General features: G+C 42.5%; 1 long non-coding RNA gene across 1 annotated transcript; it reads right to left on the bottom strand.

The window, feature by feature from the left end:
* Positions 1–13,228: 13,228 nt before the first annotated feature.
* LOC121839930 lies at positions 13,229–14,993 on the bottom strand. Its single transcript, XR_006079241.1, has 2 exons — positions 13,632–14,993; positions 13,229–13,544 (listed from the first exon to the last, which is right to left on the bottom strand). It is a non-coding gene; the product is annotated as an uncharacterized LOC121839930 (long non-coding RNA).
* Positions 14,994–15,261: the final 268 nt, after the last annotated feature.

Here is a 15,261-nt window from a genome sequence, read left to right as displayed (position 1 = left end):
TTGTGCACAGGGGCATTGTCATGCCTGCACAAAGTTGGAATTACAGAATCGTCTAACATGTCATTGTATGCTGTAGCATTAAGATTTTCCGTCACTGGAACCTATCCCGAACCATGAAAAACAGCCACAGACCATTATTCCTCTTCAACTTTACAGTTGGCACTATGCATTTGGGAAGGTAGCATTCTCCTGGCATTTTTGCAAACCCAGATTCGTCCTTTGACTGCCAGATGGTAAAGCGTGATTCATTTCCACTGCTCCAGTCCAATGGCGGAAAGCTTTATACCACTCCAGCTGACGCTTGGCATTGCGCATGGTGATCTTAGGCTTGTGTGCGGCTGCTTGGCCATGGAAACCAAATGCATGAAGCTCACAACTAACAGTTGTGCTGGCGTTGCTTCCAGAGGCAGTTTGGAAGTTGGTAGTGAGTGTCACAAACAAGGACAGACAATTTTTGACGCTTCAGCGGTCCCGTTCTGTGAGCTTGTGTGGCCTACCATTTCTCGGCTGAGCCGTTGTTGTTCCTAGACGTTTTCACTTTACAATATCAGCACTTACAGTTGACCGGAGCAGCTCTAGCAGGGCAGAAATTTGACAAACTGACTTGTTGGAAAGGTGCCACGTTGAAACTCACTGAGCTCAGTAAGTATCACACCCTGATCTGTTTCACCTGTCTTTGTGCTTGTCTCCACCCTCCTGCAGGTGTTGCCAATCTTCCCCATTATCACTAGTGTATTTATACCTGTTTTCTCTGTTTGTCTGTTGCCATTTCGGCTTGTCTTGTCAGGTCTTTCCAGCGTGTTTTTCAGTCTCCCTGTTTCCTGGTTCTGTTTCCTGGTTTCCCCGGTTCTGACCATTATGCCTGCCCTGACCCTGAGCCTGCCTGTCTGTACCTGCCTGACTCTGACCTGTTTACGAAACTCTGCCTGTCCTGACCCCGAGCCTCCCTGCTGTTCTGTACCTTATTGACTCTGCCCTGGATTACGGACCTCTGCCTGCCTTTGACCTGTCTTTTGCCTGTCCCCTGTTTGGGTCAATAAACATGTGACTCTAGCTGTCTGCATCCGAGTCTTCTCCTGAGTTCTGATAGTAGGCCATTCGACAACCAATGTTTGTCTATGGAAATTGCATGATTGTGTGCCCGATTTTATACACCTGTCAGCAACGGGTGTGGCTGAAATAGCCAAATTCACTCATTTGAAGGGGTGTCCACATACTTCTGTATAGATAGTGTATCTAAGCCAATGTGTTTATCCCCGGATCACAAGTGCAATTGCAATGTCATGTTATGTTGAGGCATAATCCAGTCAAATGGTAGACAAAAAATGCTCATCATGTGCTGTGCAAATATACACTTTAATATGAATCCAAATGTATTTATTTAAATACACATGTTGTAGCACATGGCCAGTGTCAATGCAGTGTGGATTTGATTGAAATCCATTCAAAGACACTCCTCCTACTGTGTGCCATTATTATAACTAATCAGAGTAGACATTTACAGGTATAATTCTTAATAACTTGTTATAAGCATATATGAGCCTTTATAATGTCTTATAAGGAATATAATGTCATGTCTATGTAGTAAATGTTCTGCACAGCATGCCTGTTATTTTATCAGGGATCATTATGAAATAAAATAAAATAAATACATTTTAAGGGGAGTAACATGACAAGTATTGCCTAAAAACACATTACATATGCCAGTGTTAAAGTGAATTATCCAACTTTGCTTCTCTCACAATGCAGCCTTCCCATAGCCAACCTCCCACACTCAACATTTTAAGGAGTCATTTGACAAGTCTTGCCTAATAAGTTAATGCATTACACCTGCCAGTGTTAAGAAAGTGCATTACCAAATTTGGATTCCACACAGTATCTCTCCCAATGCAGCCTTTCCCGTAGCCAGCCTTCCTCCCACATTCAAGCTGTTCCACTTAAGTTTGTACCCCCACTTTATCCCTCTGTGACTGGTTCCCACAGTAAAGGTCCTGTTTGTGCTGACAACCCGAGGCTTTCTACCAAATTACCACTGGGCATGGGTCCGTCAGTAGGCCTAAAGAGTCTTATGAATGAGCGGCATATGTATTCAAACTCTGCCAGCTACGCTTTTCTGTTGTTCTTGGAGCTCAACCCAGTAGACCTGTTCCCAGACCTGTTGGAAATCGCTTCCACATGTTGAGGGATATTATTACCCCCTCCTCTGTCAAGTTCTTCTATGGTTGGAGAACAGAAAGAGAGAGCAGCCATCTTGGTTTCCACCTGTTTGTCAGAGTAATATGCCCTATTGTCAATATGCCTTGTCCATTGCTGTTTTGGTTAGTGATTATTGCCTTATTTCACTGTAGAGCCTCCAGCCCTGTTCAATATGCCTTAGCTAAGCCCTTTGTTCCACCTCCCACACATGCGGTGACCTCACCTGGTTTAAATGGTGCCTACAGAGACAGTACCTCTCTCATCGTCACTCAATGCCTAGTGCAACCAGTGTTCCCGACCAACCGGGCTACTTGCGGTTGTGTCCCGCCACCCACCACCCATCAACCCCTCTTTTACGTTACTGCTACTCTCTGTTCATCATATAAGCATAGTCACTTTAACCATATGTACATACTACCTCAATCAGCCTGACTAACCTCCACTGTATTCACATCTCACCCTTGTCTGTACATTATGCCTTGAATCTATTCTTCCACGTGTCGGGTTCACCTAGGGGTCATGAAAAGGGTGGACCAAAATGTTTGATGTATTAGAATAATTGATAATGCTTATATTTTATTAATAGAAGGGGAGGGGTTATAAGACTACTCCCTCCTTACATTTATAGGGTCCTAGACTACAGATTAACAATATATAAATTCATTTTATAGTTATAGAATTGTTCCACAGTTGTTCTTTTTCTTTCTCTCTCTCTCTCTCTCTCTCTCTCTCTCTCTCTCTCTATCTCTTATAATGTCTGAATGAGACAGAACTCTGCAGGGGAGTGTGGGAGATAATAGACATTCCACAATAAATCAGCTTTGGGGAGTGGACGTTACTGCTAAATTTAAGATAACACTAAAAGCCATTGGTTATATAGGGTTTTGGCCTCTGGAGTAAAAAGGTAACGTCGTAGTCAGTGACATCACTAAGGTGGGACTTCGGTTTAATAAAACAACTTGAGACCTTTTGTTTGATGCAGAACTTGCTCAGAAAAATGCTTGCTATGTTCCTGTTTGTCAACTTCTGTCTGCAATTGTATTAATAAAGCTTTTTGAATGATTTAATTAAATACACTGCTCAAAAAATAAAGGGAACACTAAAATAACACATCCTAGATCTGAATGAATGAAATATTCTTATTAAATAGTTTTTTTTGATGACTCCTTGCTGTCCCCAGTCCACCTGGCCATGCTGCTGCTTCAGTTTCAACTGTTCTGCCTTATTATTATTCGACCATACTGGTCATTTATGAACATTTGAACATCTTGCATTTTGCAGGGCTCTGGCAGTGCTCCTCCTGCTCCTCCTTGCACAAAGGCGGAGGTAGCGGTCCTGCTGCTGGGTTGTTGCCCTCCTACGGCCTCCTTCACGTCTCCTGATATACTGGCCTGTCTCCTGGTAGCGCCTCCATGCTCTGGACACTATGCTGACAGACACAGCAAACCTTCTTGCCACAGCTCGCATTGATGTCCCATCCTGGATGAGCTGCACGACCTGAGCCACTTGTGTGGGTTGTAGACTCCGTCTCATGCTACCACTAGAGTGAAAGCACCGCCAGCATTCAAAAGTGACCAAAACATCAGCCAGGAAGCATAGGAACTGAGAAGTGGTCTGTGGTCACTACCTGCAGAACCACTACTTTATTGGGGGTGTCTTGCTAATTGCCTATCATTTCCACCTGTTGTCTATTCCATTTGCACAACGGCATGTGAAATTCATTGTCAATCAGTGTTGCTTCCTAAGTGGACAGTTTGATTTCACAGAAGTGTGATTGACTTGGAGTTACATTGTGTTGTTGTGCTTCCCTTTATTTTTTTGAGCAGTGTATATTGTCATAATGCCAATTTCACAACAAACCAATGATTGACAAGGAAAGACTTAAGAAACAAACCCTAAAACGTGCCCAGAAACCTGCTCCTTTTACTCTCTGTTCCGAACGCACTAGACGACCAGTTCTTATAGCCTTTTGCCGTACCCTTATCCTACTCCTCCTCTGTTCCTCTGGTGATGTAGAGATTCATCCAGGCCCTGCAGTGCCTAGCTCCACTCCCATTCCCCAGGCGCTCTCATTTGTTGACTTCTGTAACCGTAAAAGCCTTGGTTTCATTATGTTAACATTAGAAGCCTCCTCCCTAAGTTTCTTTTATTCACTGCTTTAGCACACTCTGCCAGCCCAAATGTCCTAGCCGTGTCTGAATCCTGGCTTAGGAAGGCCACCCAAAACCCTGAAATGTCCCTCCCTAGCTAACAATTTCCAACAAGATAGAACTGCCAAAGGGGGCGGAGTTAACCTGCAGAGTTCGGTCATACTATCCAGGTCTGTGCCCAAACAATTTGAGTGTCTATTTTTAAAAATCCACCTTTCCAGAAAGAAGTCTCTCACCGTTGCCGCTTGTTATAGACCACTGTCGTGACGTATTAGTTAATGTGACTACGGCTGCTCATCGAATGATTAAAGGTTTATAATTGCATGATTAAATCAATCATTATTAACTCATTAACCTGGGGCACCATGGGAAAATTAGTTTTACTGAGTTACTATTTCACCAATTTAACTCAAAGAATATCAAAATATTGATTTTACAACAGTCGCTAATGAATGAATTTCCTTTACAGTCTCATTCTGAACTTCGCATAATTCGGGAATCTGCACAAACCCGAGTCCCACCAATGAGTTCGTACCGCACCAATTTTAGTTGATTATTTATTTACTAGAAATGTAAAATGATAATAAAAGATACACATACACAAAAACACAGTCTAGGCTATTGATTAGCACTTAGTATAACCGGCCAACACACTATGACACGCGTTACCCAAAATTAGGGATTTAAAAGCGAGAGAAAAAGAGAAAGTACACGAGAGAAAAATACATTTGGGTGCATTTATCAGCTATGCTTATTTTAACCCTAGCCTTGCCCCGAACTGCCGCTCTTATGGGTCAGAATATAATTATGTAATTACGTGTTGAAGGTATCCGCTGTGGGTCTCTGCGTGGACCGTTTCGTCTTCTCGGATGGCGCACTCCTCTGGTGCAACTCTCTGGTTGTCCTCACAATGTCCGTGTCCTTTTGGCTTAATAGTCTGATTCCTCACTCTCGTTCTGAAAGGGGTCTTCTGAGGACAGCCAGCATAGGGATGAAACAGTGTAGATACGATTCGATGGGGAGCGGAGGCAGGGTGGCCCGGCTTGAATTCACCCGCTTAGACGCAGCTACTCCTCCGTAGCATGGATAGAATAAGGTTCCTTTGTCTTCAACCTCGCGTTGGGTCTTGGGTTCGTTGACTACTCAGACCTTTGCTGCAGCTCGGGTCACTTAGTCTGATATGTTAATTCGGAAACCATTGTTCCAAAGTCCATTTATTGCATGTTTAAGGTTCTGAGGCCGGATCTCCATAGTGGGAGGACAAAGGAATTTTGTCTGTTGCCTAAGATTTACAATGGGTGTGAGGGGTCATAAAACCCTCACATCTTCATACACCTAGATCTCTCCTCTGTTGGGGGTGAGAGATAATCTGTAGGGTTGTGGTCTCCTGACCTGACAGTCATGACACCAACTTCTGCACCCAGCTGTGCCCTGGACACCATATGTGAATTTATTGCCCCCCATCTATCATCAGAGCTCGTACTGTTAGTGACCTAAACTGGGACATGCTTAACACTCCGGCCATCCTACAACCTAAGCTAGATGCCCTCAATATCACGCAAATGAACCTATCAGGTGCAACCCCAAATCCGTTAACACGGGCACCCTCATATCATCCTAACAAACCTGCCCTCCTACTACACCTCTGCTGTCGTCAACCAGGATCTCAGCGATCACTGCCTCATTGCCTGCGTCCGTAATGGGTCTGCGGTCAAACGACCACCCCTCATCACTGTCAAACGCTCCCTAAAACACTTCAGCAAGCAGGCCTTTCTAATCGACCTGGCCCGGGTACCCTGGAAGGATATTGACCTCATTCCGTCAGTAGAGGATGCCTGATTATTCTTTAAAAGTGCTTTCCTCACCATCTTAAATAAACATATAAACATATAAACAACCGATATAGCCCTTGGTTCACTCCAGACCTGACTGCCCTTGACCAGCACAAAAACATCCTGTGGCGTTCTGCATTAGCATTGAATAGCGCCGCTATATCAGATTTTTCAGGAAAGTTAGGATCCAATATACACAGGCAGTTAGGAAAGCAAAGGCTAGCTTTTTCAAACAAAAATGTGCATCCTGTAGCACAAACTCCCAAAAGCTCTGGGACACTGTAAAGTCCATGGAGAATAAGAGTACCCCCTTCCAGTTTCCCACTGCACTGAGGCTAGGAAACACTGTCACCACCGATAAATCCACGATAATTGAGAATTTCAACAAGCATTTTTCTACGGCTGGCCATGCTTTCCACCTGGCTACCCCTACCCCGTTCAACAGCCCTGCAACCCCCACAGCAAATTGCCCAAGCCTCCCCATTTCTCCTTCACCCAAATCCAGAAAGCCGATGTTCTGAAACAGCTGCAAAATCTGGACCCCAACAAATCAGCCGGGCAAGACAATCTGGACCCTCTCTTTCTAAAATGATCCACTACGATTGTTGCAACCCCTATTACTAGCCTGTTCAACCTCTCTTTCGTATCGTCTGAGATCCCCAAAGATGGGAAAGTTGCCGCGGTCATCCCCATATTCAAAGGGGAAGACACCCTAGAACCAAACTGTTACAGATCTATATCTATCCTACCCTGCCTTTCTAAGCTCTTCGAAAGTTAATTTAACAAACAGATCACAGAGCATTTCGAATCCCACTGTACCTTCTCCGCTATGCAATCTGGTTTTCGAGCTGGTCATGGGTGCACTTCAGCCATGCTCAAGGTCCTAAACGATATCATAACCGCCATCGATAAAGGACAATAATACTGTGCAACTGTATTCATCGACCTGGCCAAGGCTTTCGACTCTGTCAATCACCACATTCTTATTGGCGGACTTAACAACCTTGCTTTCTCAAATGACTGCCTCGCCTGGTTCACCAACTACTTCTCAGACAGAGTTCAGTGTGTCAGATCGGAGGGCCTGTTGTCCGGAACTCTGGCAGTCTATGGGGGTGCCACGGGGTTCAATTCTCGGGCTGACTCTCTTCTCTGTATACATCAATTATGTCGCTCTTGCTGCTGGTGAATCTCTGATCAACCTCTACACAGACGACACCATTCTGTATACATCTGGCCCTTCTTTGGACACTGTGTTAACTAACCTCCAGACGAGCTTCAATTCTATACAACTCTCATTCCGTGGCCTCCAACTGCTCTTAAATGCAAGTAAAAATAAATGCATGCTCTTCAACCGATCGCTGCCCACCTGTCCAGCATCACTACTCTGGACGGTTCTGACTTACAATATGTCGACAACTACAAATACCTAGGTGTCTGGTTAGATTGTAAACTGTCCTTCCAGACTCATATTAAGCAAATCTAGATCTAGATTCGGCTTCCTATTTCGCAACAAAGCATCCTTCACTCATGCTGCCAAACATACCCTCGTAAAACTGACTATCCTACCGATCCTTGACTTCGGAGATGTCATTTACAAAATAGCCTCCAACATTCTACTCAACAAAGCAGTCTATCACAGTGCCATCCGTTTTGTCCCCAAAGCCCCATATACTACCCACCACTGCGACCTGTATGCTCTCGTTGGCTGGCCCTTTCAAGCATGGTAGTGGCTGCATCATGGTATGGGTATGCTTGACATCGGCAAAGTTTTTCAGGATAAAAAGAAACGGGATGGAGTTAAGCACAAGCAAAATCCTAGAAGAAAACTTTCTTCAGTCTGCTTTACACCAGACATTGGGAGAGTAATTCACCTTTCAGCAGGACAGTAACTTTAAGACCACTCTCAACCATGGGGCAGAAGTCTGTGTTGTGATTCTGGATGGCCAGATAGCTAGCAACAATGTCATGAAGATGCCATGAGGGGAATCGTAGGTGGCTCATTTCAGCTCATTTTATCTGATTATTGATACCATGTCTTGTTTTGACTGATGTCAAAAAAATTGCTAGCTAGCTAACCAACAAGTGTAATTATATACAGTGCCTTCGGCTCCCTTGAACTTGTTCAACTTGGGAACTTGTTCAAAGCTTGTTTAAAGCATGGGAAATCTTTTTGTATCCAAATCCGGCTTTAAACTTCTTCACAACAGTATCTCAGACCTGCCTTGTGTGTTCCTTGTTCTTCATGATGCTCTCTGCGCTTTTAACGGACCTCTGAGACTATCACAGTGTAGGTGCATTTATACGGAGACTTGATTACACACAGGTGGATTGTATTTATAGTCATTTAGGTCAACATTGGATCATTCAGAGATCCTCACTGAACTTCTGGAGAGAGTTTGCTGCACTGAAAGTAAAGGGGCTGAATAATTTTGCACGCCCAATTTTTCAGTTTTTGATTTGTTAAAAAAGTTTGAAATATCCAATAAATGTCTTTCCACTTCATGATTGTGTCCCACTTGTTGTTGATTCTTCACAAAAAAATACAGTTTTATATCTTTATGTTTGAAGCCTGAAATGTGGCAAAAGGTCGCAAAGTTCAAGGGGGCTGAATACTTTCGCAAGGCACTGTATTTGAGAGACGTGCTCATTGTGAAAATGTATTTATGTATTTAGCCTTCTCACAGTGCATCATTAACATACTAAAGACACCTGTATTTAGATGTATTTACTTTTAAGCAAAGTATCCTACGCCTGTGAATGAGCCTGTGTTTAGTTTCTGTGCTCAGGTTGTGTGGTACAGGTCCAACCAGATCAGCTGTGCCGTTGCACACTGCCTTAACTCCAACTACAAGTACTTCTACGTCTGTCACAACTGTTCTCCTTAAGTCCTTCTCTACAGGAACATACAGAATAAGACGTTAATGATCCACCGAATCACATGTCAAGTCTTCCTCAGTCTCTAGTTACCTATCCCTACTATGCTGTGGAATGTTATGGCTCAGATAATGTGTTAACTGTTTAATGTATTATGCTCTGACCTATTACAGTGGAAACTACAGCTACACCTATGCAACTATGTAATGAAGAAATTGAATGAAACGGATGTGCTTTAAGGGACAATACTCATTCTCTCCCTTTCAGGCCTTTGGCTGCTTCTCTCCCAGTCTTTTCCAAACTGTTTTCAGGTCAGATAGGGTAAAGAGCCCATAGTAAATTCCCCTCTGGCACGCAATGATCTTGGCAGAACAGTACCCAAAGGGACAACATGTACCTGATGACTACATCTGAGGTGTTAGGTCAGGGGGAGGGAGGAACCAACTGATATGTGTCTGGTTTTGGCAGGGTCCAAGATGTAAAAGTAAGCATCTGCAGACAATGGACCCCCCCCCCGAAACCTGGGCCAAATGGCAGGACCGAGCAACATCCGGTGGTCACTGCCAGGCAGGTCCACATCTGTCCCTTGGAGTGGAGGACAACCTCCCCTGGCACTGCAACACAGCCTTATCTCAGAAATGATGATCGCTCACCATCCACACCCTTTGGCGCATCTCATCAGTCGGTGCTCAACACAGCATGATTGGAAGCAGCTGCTTGGCTTGGGGACTTTGCATTCACTAAATAAAACAAATAAGTCTGTGCTGCGCTCAGCAGGACACGATGTTGTGGATCATTCAGATATAAATATATTATGTAGAACAAACATGTACTGTGTATCTGCTACACACAATAATTGCCTACTGAACTTGGCCCTGGCTCAGAGTCAGATGAGATCTAACAAAGTGTTTGTTTTTTATTTATTTTTATTTAACCTTTAACTAAGGCAAATCAGTTAAAGAACAAATTCTTATTTACAATGACGGCCTACATCAGCCAAACTCGGACGACGCTGGGCCAATTGTGCGCCGCCTTATGGGACTCCCAATCACAGCCAGTTGTGATAGAGTCTGGATTCGAACAAGGTTGTCTGTAGTGTACGCCTCTAGCACTGAGATGCAGTGTCTTAGATCACTGTTAACATTTCTGCAAAGTAGGTATAAATGTGTCACTGGCACTTTTAATCGTCGACATCATCAGGTTTTGAATGTATACTTTTTACACACCTTTTTAAACTTCAACACCTTCTTAGTGAAAACAAGGCAAAGCAGACTAAGTGACAGTAACTGAGAGAGAAGTGCCTCAGTAACAAAGGAAGCTGGGGAGAGGACGTCCTGTCCGCTGGCATTCAGCGTGATCAATATTATCATTCCGCTATGTGTATTTCTTACTTTTGTTTTTCTTTTGAGTGGCAGCCCACGGGTACAACAGGATATATACTGAATGTACAAAACATTAGGAACAGATGCTCTTTCCATGACATACAGTAGACTTATCAGGTGAATCCAGGTGAAAGCTATAATCCCTTATTGAGGTCACTTGTTAATTCTACTTCAATCAGTGTAAATGAGGAATTGGAGTTGGTTAAAGAAATATTTTCAAGCCTTTATACAATTGAGACATGTGAGACGTGAGCCATTCAGAGAGTGAACAGGACAAGACAAAATATTTAAGAAAAACAAGTTTAGATGTTTGGTGAATGGACAAGACAAGAGATTTAAGTGCCTTTGAACGGGGTATGTTAGTAGATGAGTGTGTCAAGGACTGCAACGCTGCTGGGTTTTTTACGCTCAATAGTTTCCTGTCTGTATCAAGAATGGTCCACCACCCAAAGGACACCCAGCAAGCTTGACACAACTGTGGGAAGCATTGGAGTCAACATTGGCCAGTATCCCTGTGGAACTCCTTCGACACCTTGTAGTCTATGCCCCGATGAATTGAGGCTGTTCTAAGGGCCAAAGGGGGGCTTGCAACAAAATTAGGATGGTGTTCGATACGTTTTGTACACTCAGTGTACGTATATTCACCTACTCAAAAAGAGCCAAAGGTTAGTTGAATTTTCAATGTGTTATCATTATGCTTTCAACCATCTAAAAGTACAACCAAACAAACCAAGATTTTTGGTTTAGTTGTCACCCAAATGTCTATCACTGCGCTTTCAACCGTTTAAGCACAGCTAAGTTAATTTATACAACAGATTAATGTGTTATCACTTTGCTTCAACTAATAGCAGAATCAAATGACCTGGATTGGAGTTGAGATTACATTAAAAGTACATGGTGCAAGTGATCAATGCCGTTCGAGATTCTTCACAGATTTGAACAGCAATTGTGAAGATCTCCACAGACCTGCAACGACCTATGCATGCTATCTTTATATGATTACATGAGAAGACATTCATAGTTACAGAAACCTCAAAATGTGGCCATGGATGTGTTACTCATTTTAAGGTTGAATTAGTTTGCAAGATAGCCTTAACTCTAGGCTATTTACTACTGTATTACAAAAGTAATATTGTATTGTGTTTGGTTGACAATGAAACCAAATATCAACATTTAAAGGAGGTGTGTCTACTGCTTGGATAGTTCCATCCGAGTCACTGGCCTAAATTTAGATTTTGGGTTGAGTTGGGGAGGTGAAACCAACAAATAATTTAACTTGTCAACAAGTTAATAGGCAATTTATTGTATTTATCTTCTGCTTCCATCTGTGCCACTGACTTACGTGCTGTCTCGACTGGGCACGCGCATGTTGATTTTGTCCATCCACACCAGATGTGATCAGGACACGCAATTTTGAAGTATCAAAACAAACTCCAAACCAACTATATTAATTTGGGGACAGGTCGAAACATCCATGAACATTCAGCTTGCTAGCTTTCTGTTGCCAACTAATTAGTCCTGGGATATAAACATTGGGTTGTTATTTTACCTGAAATGCACAAGGTCCTTTTTTTCTGGATCTTTGTAATATTTTGACACATTTTGAGTCTCACAAAATTGTGTGTTCTCTACTCCAACAATTAATCAACAGATAAAATGGGAAACCTAGTTCATTTCTAATCTCTCCTCCTTTAGTCATCTACTGTGGACTTTATATGGTGTTTGACAACCAACTTTACCTGGAATGTGAACCTCAGTTCATCTTTCAATCACCCCCATGGGTATATGCTCCTAGAAACCAATGAGGAGATGGGAGAGGTGGTGCTTGCAGTACGTCAAGCGTCAAAAATAGAACCAAGTGCTATTTAAGCACTTGGCTACGCAGATGCTCGTTGACACGTGCGTATGTATACATTTATTTTGCAGTGCTCACACACGCAACTCGGGCGGTGTGGTCAGCATGTTAGTCTGACTTTAATTCCACTTTGTTTACAAATGTAAGTAAATAAATTATTGATATGTTGGATTCACATCTCCATCTCATCCAGAAATCTAAGTTAAAGATTAGACAAAATCAAATCCAACTTTAAATGCACTTTAAATAAAGTTTGATTTGATTTAGTCCTATTCTTTGACTTACTGTACATTTTTGGTTGAGATGGAGATGCGAATCCAACATATCAATTATTAAGTCAGTGGCGCAGATGGAACTATCCAAGCAGAAGATATATCTCCTTCAAATGTTTTTTTCCTGATAGTAGATATAAAGTTGAAGATCTGACAGGTTTGCTTGTTGACAATCTTGTGGTTGAAATGTAACGCTCAAAACAAGTTTACATTGATTACATTTTACAAATCTAATGTATTTTCTACATAGATTCCACATTAAAATACATTGACAAATTACATTGAATCACTGTTGATTTAATCAGTTTGTGCCCAGTGGGTAGTGTCCAGGTTCAAATCAGGCTTTGTTTGAGTAAGGCCCATTTAAAACCATGTTAGAAAGATACAGCTGGCTCTATGGTTTTGCTTGATTTGTGTTTGTCTAGTCTGGATCCGTTTTTATTAATGTTTTCTTTTACAGAGCTCAATAGTATTCTGTCTGCACCCTCTTAGAAGTGTTTTCATTAAGTTCCATACTTCATTTGCCCAGTTGTCATACTAATTCAAGTGGGAATGGACCTGAAGTAAGCTATCTGGCTCCTCTGTCATTATCTTCATCATTTATACATGGTGTGCATGTGTCAAAAGCAGAAATCCAACAGCAAACAACCACAGAGGCAGGCCAAAGTACAATCAAAGGTTCTTTATTATAAATTCAGTTTTGACAATACACTATCACTACGGCCCTATTGGAAAAATAAAAGGGCTAGGATTTAGGCTAAAGGCTAACTATGAGCACCGGGGCAAACTAACACAGCAGTTGATTCACTCATGGAGGTCAATGTTTGATTTTTTGTTCGGCTCTTTCCGAGCAGTGTTCTTTCCTTTAGCTCTACCCGAGCAGGGTTCAGCTGTCGATGGCTGCTTGCTGGGCTGTCTCTCGCGCTATGCCGGGCCTGTTGGGTTGTAGCATCATGCAGCTGCGTCGGGCGTGTCCCCCGTGTCTGTAGTCGCGGGGATCACAAAACAAACAATTGTATGTTTTGGCCAACAATTGGAGTCATACTCACACACTGGAAATAAGCAATTACCTTTAGCAATTCTATTGATAGCGTTGTGATTTGTGTCTTTTTCCCACAGTAGGTGAACAGCGGAGAGGAGCAGCAGCAACAAGGTGGATGTCCTTTGGTTGAGAGGTCCCCTGTCCGAAGGCCGTGCTAAGGACACATTCCAGTTCCTTCTAACTCTAGTTCTGGGGCGAGTTTAGCAAATAATTTGGGGAGGGAAGAGGTGATAGGGAATTGGCAACAGCTGTTTCAATGTCATTTTAGTCCATGCAAATCTGTGGGAGAAAAGCACATCATACAGGCAAGCAAAATGGTCCTTGCGATTCAATTCGATTTCACGCGTGAGAATGTAAGGAACTAAGTGAAAAGCAATCGTTGTAAACAACACACAGCACACATGATTAAATAATAAGACATGCTGATGTGTAATAGAAAGAAATTTGGCTGACTATGCTGACTGAAACTAATCATAAATAAACTCAAGTGCTGTTGGAGACCAAAAAGTATGACCAAAATCAGCTGAATTTTCAAAACAAATGTTAACACATTAACAAACTGAAACTTTTTGGGACTCTCTCAATCAATTGTTTCCCAGAACACCTGAGATGGGCCAGACAGTGTTTTCAGAACCCTTTTCCCATGAAGTAAAATAAGGAGACTGAGAAGGAGAGAAATGGAGCTCATCTGAATCTTCTGAGCAGGGGAGCTACAGAGAGGGCAATAGTCAAGTGTTATTTCTTCAGCTGGGGGAAGATAAGGGGGATGAGTCTTTCCTGTGCCAGTGGGCCCAGCGATAGGAGAAGGGGAACCGGGCTTGGCCACACATGATAAGCCCATCCATGCCATTCTGTGGGCCTTATCATGCATACCAGCATGCCTCGATAGTTAGTCCTATGCCAAAGGAGTTTTTAATATGACATCAGCATCAGCATGTCTGCCTGCATTTTAAACTGTGTTGGTGTGTGTCAATTACGGGGGATATGTATTTAAAACATTCTATTAATTTGCTTGATTTCCAGAAGACCCCTTAATGTCAACTAAACCTAATTGATTTGAGGTAATAATTTGAACACCATTTGGTCATGTGTTCTGAGGGGTAAGTGTGGCTGCAATAGTATAGGAACAGCCACATAGTGTGCATTGAACTCACATGGGCTTCCCTGGCACTGACATGGAATCTGGGATGAGGAAAGTGGAAAACCTGATGGGATCTGCTTTCCAAGTTTCTAGGGGTTTCTCAAGATTCTCGGCAAGCGGGTAGAGTGGGCAAGATGAGGATATGCAGAGATGATGCCTCTCCCTTGAGCTTGCTTGTTAGACATTTTTAGAAGGAGAGAGAGTGAGAGAGAGAGAGAGAAAGGAGGCGCATGTGATGTGAGATATACAGTTGAAGATTACAAACACTTAGGTTGGAGTCATTAAAACTAATTTTTCAAAAACTCCACAAATTTCTTGTTAACAAACTATAGTTTTGGCATGTCGGTTAGGACATCTACTTTGCATAACACAAGTAATTTTTCCAACAAATGTTTACAGACAGATTGTTTAATTTATAATTCAGTGTATCACAATTCTAGTGGGTCAGAAGTTTACATACACTAAGTTGACTGTGCCTTTAAAACCTTTGAAAATTCCAGAAAATGATGTCATGGCT

This window comes from Oncorhynchus tshawytscha, linkage group LG18 (assembly GCF_018296145.1).
Source record: "Oncorhynchus tshawytscha isolate Ot180627B linkage group LG18, Otsh_v2.0, whole genome shotgun sequence".
NCBI classification, from domain to species: domain Eukaryota; kingdom Metazoa; phylum Chordata; class Actinopteri; order Salmoniformes; family Salmonidae; genus Oncorhynchus; species Oncorhynchus tshawytscha.
The sequence above is the reverse complement of the archived record's forward strand: the minus strand, read 5'-3'. Positions and strand labels throughout refer to the sequence as shown.